The sequence below is a fragment of the Pteronotus mesoamericanus genome, unplaced genomic scaffold (genome assembly GCF_021234165.1).
Source record: "Pteronotus mesoamericanus isolate MK-2021 breed Mesoamerican mustached bat unplaced genomic scaffold, CSHL_Meso_final contig_40, whole genome shotgun sequence".
Lineage (NCBI taxonomy): Eukaryota > Metazoa > Chordata > Mammalia > Chiroptera > Mormoopidae > Pteronotus > Pteronotus mesoamericanus.
Window position 1 is genome coordinate 2,170,259 of NW_026555150.1, and position 16,140 is coordinate 2,186,398.

Below are 16,140 nucleotides of genomic sequence, written 5' to 3' on the forward strand. Positions count from 1 at the left end.
TTGGCTCATGACTTCTTTTATGTTCAATACCAGCAATGATGCAGTGTGTGGAAAACTTCCACTTTGCTCCAAAAATTTCTCACTTCCCTTTCTGCCTTTCTATTCTGCTTTTAAGGGCTCATGTGATTAATTTTTTCTCTACCATCTACTCCCAGATAATCCAGTATAATCTCCCTATTTTAAAATCAACTAACTAGTAACTTAACCATGGCAAAGTTCATTTTGCCATGTAAGGTATATATACAGTCCTGAGGATTACTGAATGAAATCTCTTCAGAGACTCTAGCTACCATAGACTTTCAGTTTAGGCACATCCTAAAGTCATATACTGTGCAGACTCTTTCAGCATTGATTTCACTTTGCTTTCACTAACTCCTCACAAGCATGATGATCTTATCAGATGTAAATGCAATAAAGAGAACTCCGCTGAGCTCCATTTCCCATAATGCCACTGCGTTCAAGGAAACATTGAATATCGATTAAGCATCAAATCATCTTAAAGTATCCAAATTATGAAAGACTCTAAAAATTCATTTAACTGTAAATGACTATGTTAAAAGCTTCTTATTTCATACAATTCTTGAAAATAGTGCATATGTGGGTGTGGTGAAGAAGAATTTCAAATAAAACCTCTGTGATCACAAAACTGGGTACATTAATAAGAGAAGGAACTAAAACCTTGTGCAATCAAAAGTGTGGGAGGGAGATACACAATATTTAGCATTTCCCATAAACCTAAACACAATTAACTACCTTATTTACAGGATAATTCAAAACTGAGGTGCCCACCCTGAAAGAAGACTAGAGATGGCACTAAAAGGCTTTTTGTAAATCCATTTGTCAAAGTAAAAATGACAAAAAAAAAGCCCTAATCTATCCTTTATGAATTACTTATGTAATTAATTTTTCCTCCAGTTTTTAATGAACTGGCTATAGAAACTGACTACAAGACTAACTTACTGACAGAATAAAAAAATATTACAAAACATACACAAAACACAAGAAATTACAGCACTGTCTCCTCCAAAGATGTTCCAAAGTACTAATCCCAATGATATCTGAACCATATAGCTCAGCCATACAATTTCTGCATTTTTAAGTGTAAATTGATTCAGTGAATCATTTAAATTTACTTTAACTGAATTTTATTAATATTTCCATAAAAGGCTTAAGAATATGAAAGATTAAAATTCTTTTAACTCTCCTCTGGAACAGCAACACATTTGTTCATTTGCAAGGCTTTTTTGATCAACAGCTGCAATTGGCCTGTCCGTGTGCATTTGGAAGAACCCTTCACTTAATGACTACTAAGTAATATGGTTTGTCAGGGAAAAGAATCTTCATTATCATTGCAAATCATTCACTTGCAGGAAAATTTTGTCTGCTCCATTTCCACAGTTGTTTTATCTTAAATACCTACCCATGAATGCTCTGTATCTCAGCAGACATGTTTACTTAATGACACATTAGTTGTCTTAAGCAATTAAGGAGTATTTTCTTGGCTTTCAGGGGAATATCATTTTTCCCTTTGTGTGTCTTTCATTTTCATTTGCACTTTAGTTTTCCCTACATTGCTTTCTTTAACCCTAAATTCAGAAACAACTTCTTCATGTACTCTATGTATTTTACACACGGTTAATACTTCTTTTACCCCTAACATTTTCTGAACATACACATTTAAAGACAATGAATTTGCTATGTTTGTACTCTCTAAATAGGGATGGTAAATCTTAATTATACTTTCAAATTGTAGTGTTTGTTTCCAGCTGTGCATATGAATGTTTCTGATCAGGATGTATGTTCCAGTATGTTTATTTTTAACACCAAATTCCATCCTTCACAAGCCAACACCAATTGTGAAATGATCAATTTTTATCTGCAGACACATGTCAACTGCTTGTTAATAGTTACATTCTTGTACCTTTCTTGTACCTCTCTGATAGTTCTCTTTGCCTATAGTCTGGTGGAAGACATGAACCTGAGAGGTTTCTCATTGAAGGTTTCCCAAATTGAGGTACTTTATCAAGTGAGGTACCTCTGCCCTCCCAGGTGGGACATTTACATGTGCTTCTCTGAAGAACCATAGTAGATTTTGAGAAAGTTGCACTATTTAAAAAAGAGATTTAGATTTGAAAATTGAGGCAGATGCACTCCCTTAGGTTATTCACAAGTTTATCAGTACATAGAATACAACATACAACATGGATTTGAAATAACTTCTAATGTGGTTTCATACTAATTAAAGAGAAAAAACAAAATAAAACCTACAATACAGCATCCAATGGAAGAGCATACTTAAAACTTACCCACAGTACTAGCTCATTTATTTCCTATTCTCTAACTGGGTACCCGCAGAAACTAAGACCTACTTTTTTCTCCACGCTGTATGCTGTTTTTTACTAAACAAATTGAATTTTGGTTATTTTGATAACCCAAGACTTTCAGCATTCTTCTTGGGAAGACTTATACAAGAGAGTAATGAGAACATGTATTGTTTTATAAGCGACTCCACAGAGAGCATAGAGAGCAAAATGAAAAGCTAATATGTATTGTAAACTGAGTGGTAAGTAAAAATGGTGGGAGTGATTATTATTATTATAAAGGGTATGACACTAGAGATTATCTATTGTTAATATTATTTACACATAACATAAGACTGCAGGACTACAGGGCCTAATTTGTGGACACATTGGGTATTTATAAGCACTATTAAATAGCCTGCTTCCTAAAGCAACAACTTAAGAGTTTTATAGTTGTAAATGTATATTGATGTTTTTTTTTTTTGATAAGGGGGAGGAAACGTTGGTTGGTTTGTAGATGGTTTGTGAGTAGAGGCTTCTAAACCTGAAGTTAAGTAACCTCAGCAGCAAAAGTTAGTTTTACATAAATACAATAGTTACTACTCTCTGTTTATATTGATAAATCTCTTTTTCATTTTACAAATTCATGTTCCTTATAAGATCTGAATTTAATTTTTAAAATTGTACTCATATTATTAGGAATAATGTTAAATTTCCAGATATTTAACTTCATTTGAAAATTCAGTATGTTGAGTATGTAAGAATGATACTGAAGTAATGCGCATATACGGTAACAGTCTGAAATTTTTTTCAAAGTGTCTAGTGGGTGAGAATGATATGGACAATAATTTGCATTAAAATATGGCAGTTTTCTAACAAGCACTTAAAATTTAAGATTTCTCAAATTGAACCCTTGATTTCCCTCTCTTCCAAAAAAAGCCTAAAGTCTTCTCCCCAAAAGTAAATGTCATCATTAGCTCAAGCAAAACCTAATTACTGATTTCTCTCTCCCTTCACATATCTCAGCATCTAATGCATCAACAAGTCCTGTTTAATCTAATCCAGGAAATAAATTGAGTCAGACTATTTGTCTTGACTTCTACCATCCAATCCAAGCCACCATCATTTCTCACTTGGACTATAGTAACTAAGCCCTGAATATTCTCTCTGCTTCCATGTTTGACTCCCTATATTCTAATCTCTACAGGATAAAAAGTAATATTTTAGACAAGTAATTCACATAGCACTCTCTTATTCAAAACACACTAATAGCTTCCATTATCATTGTATATAGAATAAAATCAAACTTCATATTACTTAAGGACCTAAAAAATCTAATTTCAGACTATTTCTTAAATCTTATAATACTCACCCCTACTCACTACACTTCAACTGCAATAGCCTTCTTAACATTTTTCAAATACCCATGCAGATTACAACCATGAAGCTTTTGTACTTTTCCTTCCCTTTGCCTATAACCCTCTACCTCATATCTTCACAGAGCTGGTTCCTTTTTCCATTCCAGTACAAGCTTAAATGTCAGCTTTTCATATCAGCCTACCATAATCACTCAATCTAAAATAACCCTTTATTTGTTTTTATTTAATCCATTACCACATTTTTTATGAAGGCTAGAGAGCAGAGTCATTGTCTCTCTGGTTAGCTGCTATAACTGCAGTCTAAACTATTGTTGGGCACATAGTAGGTACTCAAATCTTTGTTGAATATACACTTGCTTTAGTTAAATGCTATTGTTATTTACTTTGTGTTTGGTGTTGTTTTAATTTTTTTTAATTTTAAATCATACTAAGATAGTTAAACTCATTTTTAAAAAGTTTTTATTTTCCCCTCTGGCCCAGATAACTGGACCCACCTTGTAATCTGGACTGTGAAATTGGTAAATAGTTGAAAAGAGTATTGATGTATACACAGACACTATGTATACTCCAAATACAGATGCTTTATGTAAACCTTCTCAAAGATTTTCTCTTTTCATTGAAGACATGGTTTTGCCTCAATTACTTTGACCTGGTAATTACATGTATATGTGGAGATAAATTCCAAACTCAAATTGTCCTTATTGAGCCTGTTTTTTTAGAGTTTGTTTTTTTTTTAATATGAGAATCTTTAGTTAAAATGAATCATCTTAGTATATATTATGACACGTTACAAACAACATTATCAGGTGAGTAACCACTCTGCTTGACCTAGGAAAGTAACTTCTCTTCTTTGTAACTCCATTTTCCCAACTTTAAATAGTGTTGGAATAGATAAACCTTGAGATCCCATCTTTTTCCATCATTCCTTACTATTTCAGAGGCCTTCCCATACCCTTGGAAGTCTTTCATATAATATGGGTGACATTCTGCTAGAATGAAGAAGAGGTGATGTAGCAGTCACTCAGCTAAGTAAATGCTTATTAATGTATACATAGAAAGATTGTTGGACAGGTTAAAAATAAATTGTTCCAAACAAGGGGATAAGAGATTCAACAAGTGGTGTTGAGACAACTGGGTAGCCATCTGGAAATAAGTTATAGTTGGATCCTTACTTCATATCCTACCAAAAAGTAAATTCCAAATGGATGAAAGATTTAAATTTATGAAATTAAACTCTAAAGTTACTAGGAAAAAATGGGAAAACTGTTTTTAATTATAGAGTAGTAAAGGCATTTATAAGGCTGACAAAACCCCCCAAAAATAATTTAGAAGCCAAAAGTTAAAAAACTGATAAATATAACTAAATAAAATTCTAAGTATATGTATTTAAAATAGTTAAATAGCAACAAATTGGAGAAAACATTTATAATTCATATCACAATTAAAGTTTTAATTTCCTTATTACATAAAGAATTTCTAAAAATCAATAAGGAAATGTATTTATGGAGCAGAGACATGATTGTTTATGAATATTGAATCATTTTGCCAAATTTCTTTCCAAAAAGTAGTATACCATATGAGGCTCTGTTTACACCATGTGAGACTAGTCATTAGGAGTTAGCATTAATTTTTTAACTGGTGCTGAGTCTGTATCATTTGCATGTTCCTGATTATTCCTTTTTGAGTTACTCTGTTTCTGTGCCTCTGATGAGGTCTTAATTTTCTTCAAAATCTGCATGAGGTCTTTGAGTAATAAAGATATTTCCTTTCATATCAAAAAATGAAATAAATAATAACTCAATAAAAATTAAAAAAATATATAAATAAGACTTTAACAGAAATGAAAATACAAATAGTTTTAGATATGAAAGGACTTTCAGCCCAATTCATGATTGAATATATGTATAATATATATTCATATATATATACACTACAAAATACTATTTTTCATCTCAAAGATTGGCAGATCTTAAAAAGTGTACTGGTAAGGGTTTGAGAAAATACTGATACATTCCTGGTGGGAGTATAAATGGGTGCAACATCTATGAAGGGCAAGTAGTCTATGACCACAAAAATCACAAATAGACATTGTGTTATCCAGGATTCTATAGAGAAATAGAACCAATAGGATACATATATATCTCCAATAAATAAAATATGTTGATTCTCTTTTTACTTATGTTTCCTTTTGCCATTAACTGTGACCATCTGGGAAGTTCCCCCATCTTGAAAAGTCCCCATCACATCACATTTTTGTGACAGCAATCTTGGAAGAAGGGAAAGTCAAGGGTTTATGGAGGCAACTCAGATTCTGTTCCTCAAACTAAAAGTGCTCCCTCCTGTCCTTTTCATTGTGGTCGATTGTGCTAGGACCTAGAATCCCTTTATATGTTACACAGAAAAACAACCCAAGATATTAAATCTTGGCTGTTATGCTGGATTACTGTGCTTCTCCAATAGTTCTTTTACTTCCTTTGATACTCAGCTTCCTCATCTAGAAAATGGTAATAAAAACACTGGTCTCTGTTTTTCCCTCTCTACTCCCTAATACATAGGCATGGTATTGTGCTCTTCAGGATTCTATAAGATAATTTAGAGACTATGGAATTTATTTTGATACTTGAGGGACAAAACCTTTGTGTTAATATGGGTTCTATAAAACATTAACTGTTCTTTTAGATTATACTTCCTTCTCAAAATAGACTATCATTTCATCTTTTCTATTTAAATATTGTACTCTTCAAGTGAATTAAGCCAAATATACTGCACTCTCTTGATACATTTATTTGAGTTCTGTTCTGTACTTTAGCTGAATGAAATGGGTAATTTCCCAGTAGACAATTATAATAAAAATATTCCATCCTCAAATAACAAGTACTTTTAGATACCAGCCAATATTTGTTTTTAAGGGAAACTCAATTGTGGACTTTATGGGTGAAAAGTTTCTGAATTCCTTATATTTTAAATGCAGTTATGGTTGTTTAAACTGCCATAGTAAGCCTTGTTAATAACACACACATAATATTGTTTCCTTGGCATCAGGTTAGTAAGAAAATATGTATTATTCTCTAGGCATAGAGGAAGACATTTAGTAAAAAGATATGAGCTGAAAACCACAGTATTTTACCCTAGTATATGAGCAGGCTGTTTGTTTATTGGCAAGATTCAGGTGTAGTTGGAGCCTTGTTTTTGCGTTAGCAACTTAATTTAGCTTACATTGTCCCTGTGACTACACAGGATATTATTCATTAATTAAGATGTAATTGTAAAGTCACCATAATTATCTCACAAATGTGTTAATTAGACTCTCTCTAAATTACAATGATTACATTTACTTCCTTTGGAAACATGTTCTTGAGATGTAAATGGGCTCTGACACCCATGTTTGTCTTCTCTTTGTGAAAAGTTTATAAGCACAATAACTTTCCCATTCTACCCCCATTCACATGGACACAAATCTCCTTGGACTGGGGATTGGGATTTAGTGGAGCTGTAAACTGAAAGGACTCATGGCTAAGGTAAAAAAAAAAAAATGCCATATCAGCCAATGCAATTCTAGTAAATAGCATTCTGAAATTTCCAATTTTCTGTCCTATGATGGAACACAGCATATCCACTCAAGAATCCTTTCCCAGTTACTCAGTAGCACAAGGAGATAGGATGAACTGATAAAGATGCTTATCTTCGAGTGATGACACTCCCCTATGCATCTCCCTTCACTCCATCTCTGCCTTCTTCACCCCATCCAACCCTTTCTAAAATGTTGAATGACCTAATATTGTTCTTTGCTGCCCATTGAGGACTGTTCTCTTGGCCTTCCTTTCCCAATTACCCCATGTCCCAGACCGTTCTTTCTCTTTTCTGCTCTTTGTCTCCTAAGGCTAATATTATGGACAACACCAACAATTCCTCCATCTCCACAATCTTTAAAACATTTTTTCCTTAGGGCCTTCCACATCTCAACTCAAAGAAATGATGCTGATTACAATATTTATAGGTTCTTGCAGTAAGCACAGCCTATAACTCAGGAAACTGCCTACTTGTTATATGCACTGAGTAAGTACTACTGGGCTCCCTCATTCATTTTCTCTACACCGTGAAAGAGGTTCTCTTCTTTCTTTTATTTCTTATTTTTCAAGTCTTTGCCTTTTTGGGTGTAAAATGATGTTCATACATTCCAACACAAAGTTGAAAAGCAACTACCAGAGGACAACAAAAAAAGTTCACAGACCATCTGGACTAGAAATGGCATAGGTTTCATCCCAAGGGCCAACTTTATTGATATTGCCTGTTTTGTAGTGTTAGTATTCTGAGGCCTTCTCTGGGTTCAATGGTAAAGAATGTCATACTGATAAGCATTCTCTACCATTAACATGAAAATGAGAGAGAGCAGCCTGTGTGTAAAGGATTTTGTGTATTTTTCCTTTCCATTTTATACCACAACATCTCAATAAACCTGCCATTTTTCTACATAATGATATACAAATATGACTGGAGATTTGAAAACACTGGAGCTTAGAGAAGGTACCAACAGATGAGTCATTCATTCTTCTTCTCTCTTCTCCCCAAAATTGTGTTTCCAAGGTCTTCAGAATTTATAACAGTATACTCTAGTGGGCCAAATATTACAACTAGGCAGTTTTGGAGGTAGCCTGAAGCAGCAACCAAAAGTTTAATTTATGGAATTGCCACCATTAAGGTCACTTTATTCTTGTGAAGGCAGTGAAGATGTTATAACAAAATGTAACTACGTTCCTTGAAAAATAGAATACATAAAGTTCTCAGTAGCCACCACTGTTGACATTGATGATATTATCAGATTAGCTACTATTATCTACTGGTAGGCAAAACCAGGCATTGGAAGGGGCCGGGTATTTTGCTGTAGAATAAAAATAGAAGGGTTATAGTTTGGGGCACAGACAAGGAATTACAGATCTTGGTGTGAGAGTTCTGGATACCAGAGATATTAGAACACAAAGATTGCAAGTCAGACATCCCAATGTCAAATATATTCTCCTCCACAGGTAGATAGTTTTGAAACAGATAAAACTATGTACTCTGTGTGTGTGAGAGAGATAGGTAAGACAGAAATCAAGAAAAAGTGAAAGAATAAGACAAAGGTACATCCCTTTACTAGGCATCTAGCCCTAATTTCATGGCCTTCCTGCCTTCTGGCTACTACAACTTGAACTTTATTCCCTGTAAATTACCTCTAGGTTGCACTCCTTCAATTCAATAAATGTTTGCTTTGTGCTCTATTGTATCTAAAAAATTTGTGTAAACAAAGGTGCAAGTGATTGATGGTGGCCTAATAAACAACTGGCTTAAGCCAATGTTCGACCAAAACTGGTCAAGGCAAAAGAGAAAGCAGCTAGAAAAAAGTCAACAAGAATTCAAAAATGAGGGGTATACCTAGTATCCAAAATAGCAAAAAATTGAAAAAAAAGAGAATTGTGAATAAGAAACAAATAACCACATCCATATACAGCAAGATCATAGCTCTTTAAAGATAGAGGCACCTTAGGCCCTGAAGATAACCAGGCCACCCTGATAAAACTCTTTACACAGTGAAACCATAAGGAAGGAAATGTGAAAAAATTAGCCATCAGTGTTTGGGTATAGTATCAGTGGGAGCTAGATAAAGAGTAAGTTGATAAGTGGTGAGCTCTTCTACCTAGAAACAGAGTCTGCATGGAAAAGTAACCTCATTCTCTAAAGGTCCTCTTCAGTGTTTTCTCTCTTTCCTCATGAATGTTTCACAGACCTAGTGTAAGGCTTTTTAGAAGGCCTAAGCACTGGAGTGATTATGTTGCTTTCTCCTCCATGTAAATCAAAATAAAAATAATACTAAATCATTAAATAAGCATATGTAAGGTGAATAAACTCATTTTGTCATTATGACTAGTTCAATGCTTTTTTAAAAAATCAAAGATCAGAGAGAAGATGGCGGAGGAGTGAATGGGAGTCACACTGACCTCCTCCCAAAACCAAACTGGAATGGCAACTAAATAATGGAGTAATCACGGGGAAAACAATGGAACGATAGTGGGAGAGGAGCCTTGGAGCCGAGGACAGTGGATTCGACTCTCACACATCCCAACGGGTGAGAAGTGCGGTGGAGGCTCGAGAGGGTGGGCTGGGTGCCCACGGGCACTGGCCCCAGAGGGACATTGAAACGGCCAGTTAGCTTCCCCCGAGAAGAACGGGGTCTGAATCATAAACAGGAACCCCTAAACTACAGCAGATAAAGCCAAGAAAATACAGACAAAACGCAACACCAAAAAGCTTAGGGGCGCTCTCTGCCAGAGACAGGTGGCTGGGGATGCAAAGAGACATTTAAAGGGCAAACATAATGTTGCAGTTGCAGCCACCCTCCTTAATCTCTGGGTAGAAGCGGCAGCAGGGCGGGCTGGTGCCTGGGAAAAGATTGGTGAGGAAAACTTTGTGAAGAGAACTGAAACGGTGGCCGGTGGAGCCCCAGTGATGGCACGCCTCCCACTCTGCAGCTACCATCTCACTCAGGCATAAGGGACTCAATTAACCTGCCTTTTGTGCACTCCGCACACAGTTTGTACGCCTCTGAGCTGCTGGGCTGAGTGCACACTGGCTGGGAGAGACTGGAGACGGAGGTAATGGGGAAAGAACGGGAGGAGGAACCGGGAAGTCCTGACTCCCTCCCTGTCCTGTAGTCTCCATTGTGGGCTGGAAAGGCGCAACCGAAGAGGCAGAAGCTGGGAGCGCATGAACCAAACTGCCTGCGATTGAAACGGAGTCCACACAGGGGGTGGATCCTTGGCCGAAAGGGTCACAGAACTGACCAGAGACCCCTGAGGAGAGACTAGAAACTGAGACATTGGGAAAAAAACTGGAGGAGGAACCGGGGAGTCCCGACCCCTTCTCCTTGCCATAGTCTCCATTGCGCAGGAAGAGGCCACACCCCCAAAGAGCCAAAAGATGAAAAGCACACATAGACACCCCCAAATCACCCAGAGCAGGCGCACACACTTGCGCCAAGTGACCGGCGAGGGTTTGCGAGCATGTGAGTGACCTGTGGGGGCTGGCGAACGCTTGCACCGGCCGGCAAGGCCTCCCACAGACTGGCACCGATATGGCCTGCGAGGGAGTGCACAGAGCAGCAAGGGCAGGTGTAAATTGACCCGCCCGCCCGCGATTGCAGAGAGGCCCACAAAATTAGTAGAGCTGCCCAGAGCCCCTGGAGGAGAGACCAGAGACAGGACTAACCGGAGAGTCCTGGAGCTGACTTCTTCCCATTTCCGTAGTCCCCATTTGGCGACGGCAAGCAATGCACCCAAAGAGCCAAAAGCGGGGAAAACACACAATAGAAGACCCTAAACTGACCAGTGCCGCGGAGCTCGCCGGCCAGGGGGGCCAGATGAGTACACGAGGTCAAGAATAAGCCACCTGGTCTAGGGCAAGCACATGCCAGCCCACGCAGGCTGGGGACCCTGCCTCGCTGGGAGTGCACTCAAGGAGCCCACGTGAGAGTGCAGAGAGATTAAAAAAAAAAAATAACACAGCCCTGACCGAAGGGGTCACAGAGCTACTCCAAGCAGGAGTCAGACACAGGCATTAGCCTCCTGGAACGCTCAAACAAACAACCCAAGGCCCTACAGGGTCAACAACTGACATCATCAGAGGCAGGCCCAGAAAAAAAGTAAAGGACAAAAATATTTAACAGACTCTCACAAAAATGGGAAGAAAAAGAAGTTCCCCCCAAATGAGTGGAAAAGGGGACTCCCCGCAGAAAGAGCTAACTGAAATAGAGGCAAGGGAACTATCAGATACTGAATTCAAAACAATGGTTCTAAGGAAGCTCATTGAACTCGGGCAGCTCAAAGAGAACTATGACAAACTGCAGAGAAACTATCAGGATCTTACAGCAAACCATATCAGCCTGGAAAGGGACATAGAAACTATCAAGAATACACGACAGGATATGAAGAACACCATTTCTGAATTGAAGAACACAGTAGAAGGAATCCAAAGCAGGCTGGATGAAGCCGAGGATCGAGTCAGTGAGATGGAGGACAAGGTAGAAAGAAGCTCCCAGAAAGAACAAGAAATGGAAAAAGACTCAAAAAGAATGAAGAGGCATTTAGGGAAATGCAGGACAACCTGAAACGCAATAATATCCGTATAATAGGGGTGCCAGAAAGAGAAGAAGAGAAGCAAGAGATAGAGAACCTCCTCGAAAAAATAATGATGGAAAATATCCCTAATTTGAGGAGAGAAAGTCTCTCATGGATCCAGGAGGCACAGAGGACCCCACTCAAGAAGGACCCAAGGAGGTCCACTCTAAGACACATCATCATTAAAATGGCAAATGTCAAAGACAAAGAGAGAATCCTCAAGGCAGCAAGGGAGAAGGAGAAAGTAACATACAAGGGGGCCCCGATATGCCTAGGAGCTGACTTCCCAACAGAAACACTACAAGCCAGAAGGGAATGGCAACAAATATTCCAAGGCATGAAAACCAAGAGCCTACAGCCAAGGCTGCTCTACCCAGCTGAGCTCTCCATTAAAACAGAAGGGGAATTACGGAGTTTCCCAGACAAGAGAAGGCTAAAAGAATACATCTCTACTAAACCAGCACTCCAAGATATGCTAAGGGGACTGGTTTAAGCAGATGAAGGAAAAGAATGAGAGAGAGAGGAACACAGGTACAAAGAGAAAAGATGAGTAAGTTTCTATCAGTAATATCTCTCACTGTGAATGGACTAAATGCCCCAATCAAAAGACACAGGGTAGCTGAATGGATAAGAAAACATGACCCACACATATGCTGCCTACAAGAGACCCACCTCAGAGCAAGAGACCTATACAGATTGAAAGTAAAGGGATGGAAGAAAAATATTCCAAGCAAATGGGCATGAGAAAAAGGCCGGGGTTGCCATACTTATATCAGACAAAGTAGATTTCAAAACAAAGGCCATAAAGAGAGACCCAGAGGGGCACTTTTTCATACTTAAAGGAAGACTCTATCAAGAAGACATCAACATTGTAAACTTATATGCTCCCAATATGGGAGCCCCCAACTTTATAAGGATACTGTTGGATGACTTCAAAAAAGATATAGAGAGCAACACACTGATAGTAGGGGATTTCAATACCTCACTGTCAAAAATGGACAGATCTTCCAAACAAAACATTAAAAAACATATTGTGGTGCTGAATGACACACTGAATCAAATAGACTTAACTGACATATATAGAACCTTACATCCCAAAGAAGAAAAATACACATTCTTTTCAAATGCTCATGGCTGGTTTACAAAAGAGACCACATGATAGGACACAAAGCAAGCCTCAGCAAATTCAAGGAAATTGAAATAATACCAAACTTTTTCTCAGACCACAAGGCCTTGAAACTCGAAATCAACCTCAAAGAGAAACTTCAAAAACTTGGAAACTCATGGAGACTGAACAGTACACTATTAAACAATGAATGGGTCAATAATGAGATAAGAGAAGATATCAAAAAATTTCTGGAAACAAATGAAAATGAACAGACAACAGTCCAAAACCTATGGGACACAGCAAAGGCAGTCCTGAGAGGGAAGTTCATAGCAATACAGGCTTACCTAAAAAAGATAGAAACATTTCAAATAAAAGACCTAACACTACAACTTCAAGAACTGGAGAAACAACAACAAATAAATCCCAGAGCAAGGAGAAGGAAGGAAATAGTCAAGATTAGAGCAGAACTGAATGACATAGGGACAAAAAGAACAATTCAGAGGATCACCAATCCAGAAGCTGGTTCTTTGAATAGATAAATAAAATTGACAAGCCTTTAAGCAGACTCACCAAGAAAAAAAGGGAGAGGACCCAAATTAATAATATCAGAAATGAAAGAGGAGAAATAACAACTGATACCACAGAAATACAAAGGATCGTCAGAAACTACTATAAACAATTATATTCCAAGAAATTTGTAAATCTTGATGAAATGGACACATTTTTAGAAAAGTGTAATCTTCCAACACTGCAGGAGGAAGAAACAGAAAGCTTGAACAGACCGATAACAACTGGGGAAATTGAAGCAGTCATCAAGAAATTCCTGGCACACCAAAGCCCAGGGCCGGATGGTTTCACAGGAGAATTTTATAAAACATTTAAGGAAGAGCTAACCCTGTCCTTCCCAGACTATTCCAAAAAATCCAAGAGGAGGGAAGACTCCCAGACTCTTTCTATGAGGCCAGCATCACCCTGATCCCAAAACCAGATAAAGACCCCACAAAGAAAGAAAACTACAGGACAATTTCGCTGATGAACATAGATGCTAAAATCCTCAACAAAATTTTGGCAAACCGCATCCAGCAATATATTAAAAATATTATCCACCACGATCAAGTGAGATTCATCCCAGGGATGCAGGGATGGCTCAATATATGCAAATCAGTAAAAGTGGTACATCACATAAATAAAAGAAAAGGCAAAAACCACATGATCGTCTCGATAGATTCAGAAAAAGCATTCGATAAAGTACAGCACCCATTTATGATCAACACACTCAGTAAAATGGGAATAAATGAGGCATTCCTCAACATAATAAAGGCCATATATGAAAAACCTACAGCCAATATCATACTCAACAGGCAAAAAATGAAAGCTTTCCCACTAAGATCGGGAACACGACAAGGATGTCCACTCTGACCACTTCTTTTCAACATCGTATTGGAAGTTCTAGCCACAGCCCTCAGACAAGAGAAAGAGATAAAAGGCATCCAAATAGGAAAGGAGGAACTAAAACTGTCATTGTTTGCAGATGACATGATAGTGTACATAGAGAACCCTGTAGACACTACCAAAAACTCCTCAATCTAATAAGTGAATTTGGCAAAACAGCAGGATACAAAGTCAACATTCAGAAATCAAAGGCATTTTTGTACACCAGCAATGCAATAGAAGAAGAAGAAATCGCAGAAAAAATACCATTCTATATAGCAAAAAGAAAAATAAAGTACCTAAGCATAAATTTAACAAAAGACGTAAAAGACCTGTATGCAGAAAACTATACAACATTGAAAAAAGGAATTAAGGAAGACAGAAATAAATGGAAGCATATACCGTGCTCATGGATTGCAAGAATTAATATCATCAAAATGTCCATACTACCCAAAGCAATTTATAGATTCAATGCAATCCCTATTAAGATACAATGACGTATTTCACAGATAGAACAGTCATTTCAAAAATTTATATCGAACCGTAAACGACCCTGAATAGCTGCAGCAATTTTGAGAAAGAAACACAAAGTAGGAGGGATCACAATACCGGATATCAAACTCTACTACAAAGCCACTATACTCAAAAAAATCTGGTACTAGCACAAGAAGAGACCCATAGACCAATGGAACAGAATAGAAAGCCCAGAAATAAGCCCAGGTCTCTATGGAAATCTAATATTTGACAAAATGGGCAGAAGCATAAAATGGAGCAATAATAGCCTCTTCAACAAATGGTGTTGGGAGAAATGGACGGCTACATGCAAAAAATTGAAATTGGATCATCAGCTGACACCATATACAAAAATAAACTCAGATGGAGAAAAGACTTAAATATAAGTCGCAACACCATCAAAGTCCTAGAGGAGAACTTTGGCAGGAATCTCTCAGATATCCCACGCACCAATTTTTTCACTGATATGTCTCCTAAAGCAAGGGATATAAAGGAAAGAATAAACAATCGGGACCTCATCAAAATAAGAAGCTTCTGCATGGCTAAAGAAAACATCAGCAAAATGAAAAGGAAGCCAACCGTGTGGGAATATATATTCGCTAATGATACATCAGATGGAGGTCTGATCTCCAAGATATATAAAGAACTCACTTGACTCCACTCCAAGAAGACAAACAATCCAATCAAAAAATGGGCAAAGGACCTGAGCAGATGCTTTTCTAAGGAGGAGATACAGAAGGCCCAGAGGCATTTGAAAGGATGCTCAGCATCACCAGCCATCAGAGAAATGCAGATCAAAACCACAATGAGGTACCATCTCACACCAGTCAGAATGGTCATCATAAACAGATCAACAAACAACAGGTACTGGTGAGGCTGTGGAGAAAAGGGAACCCTAGTCCACTGTTGGTGGGAATGCAGACTGGTGCCGCCATTGTGGAAAGCCGTGTGGAATTTCCTCACAAAACTGAAAATGGAACTGCCTTTTGATCCAGTGATTCCCCTGCTGGGACTATACCCTAAGAACCCCAAAACGCCAATACAAAAGAACCTATGCACCCCAATGTTCATAGCAGCCCCATTGACAATAGCCAAGTGTTGGAAGCAACCTAAATGCCCATCAGTAGATGATTGGATCAAAAAATAATGGTACATATACACAATGGAATACTACGCAGCAGAAAGAAAAAAAGAAGTACTAAGCTTCGCGACAGCATGGATGGAACTGGAGAGCATTATGCTAAGCGAAAGAAGCCAGA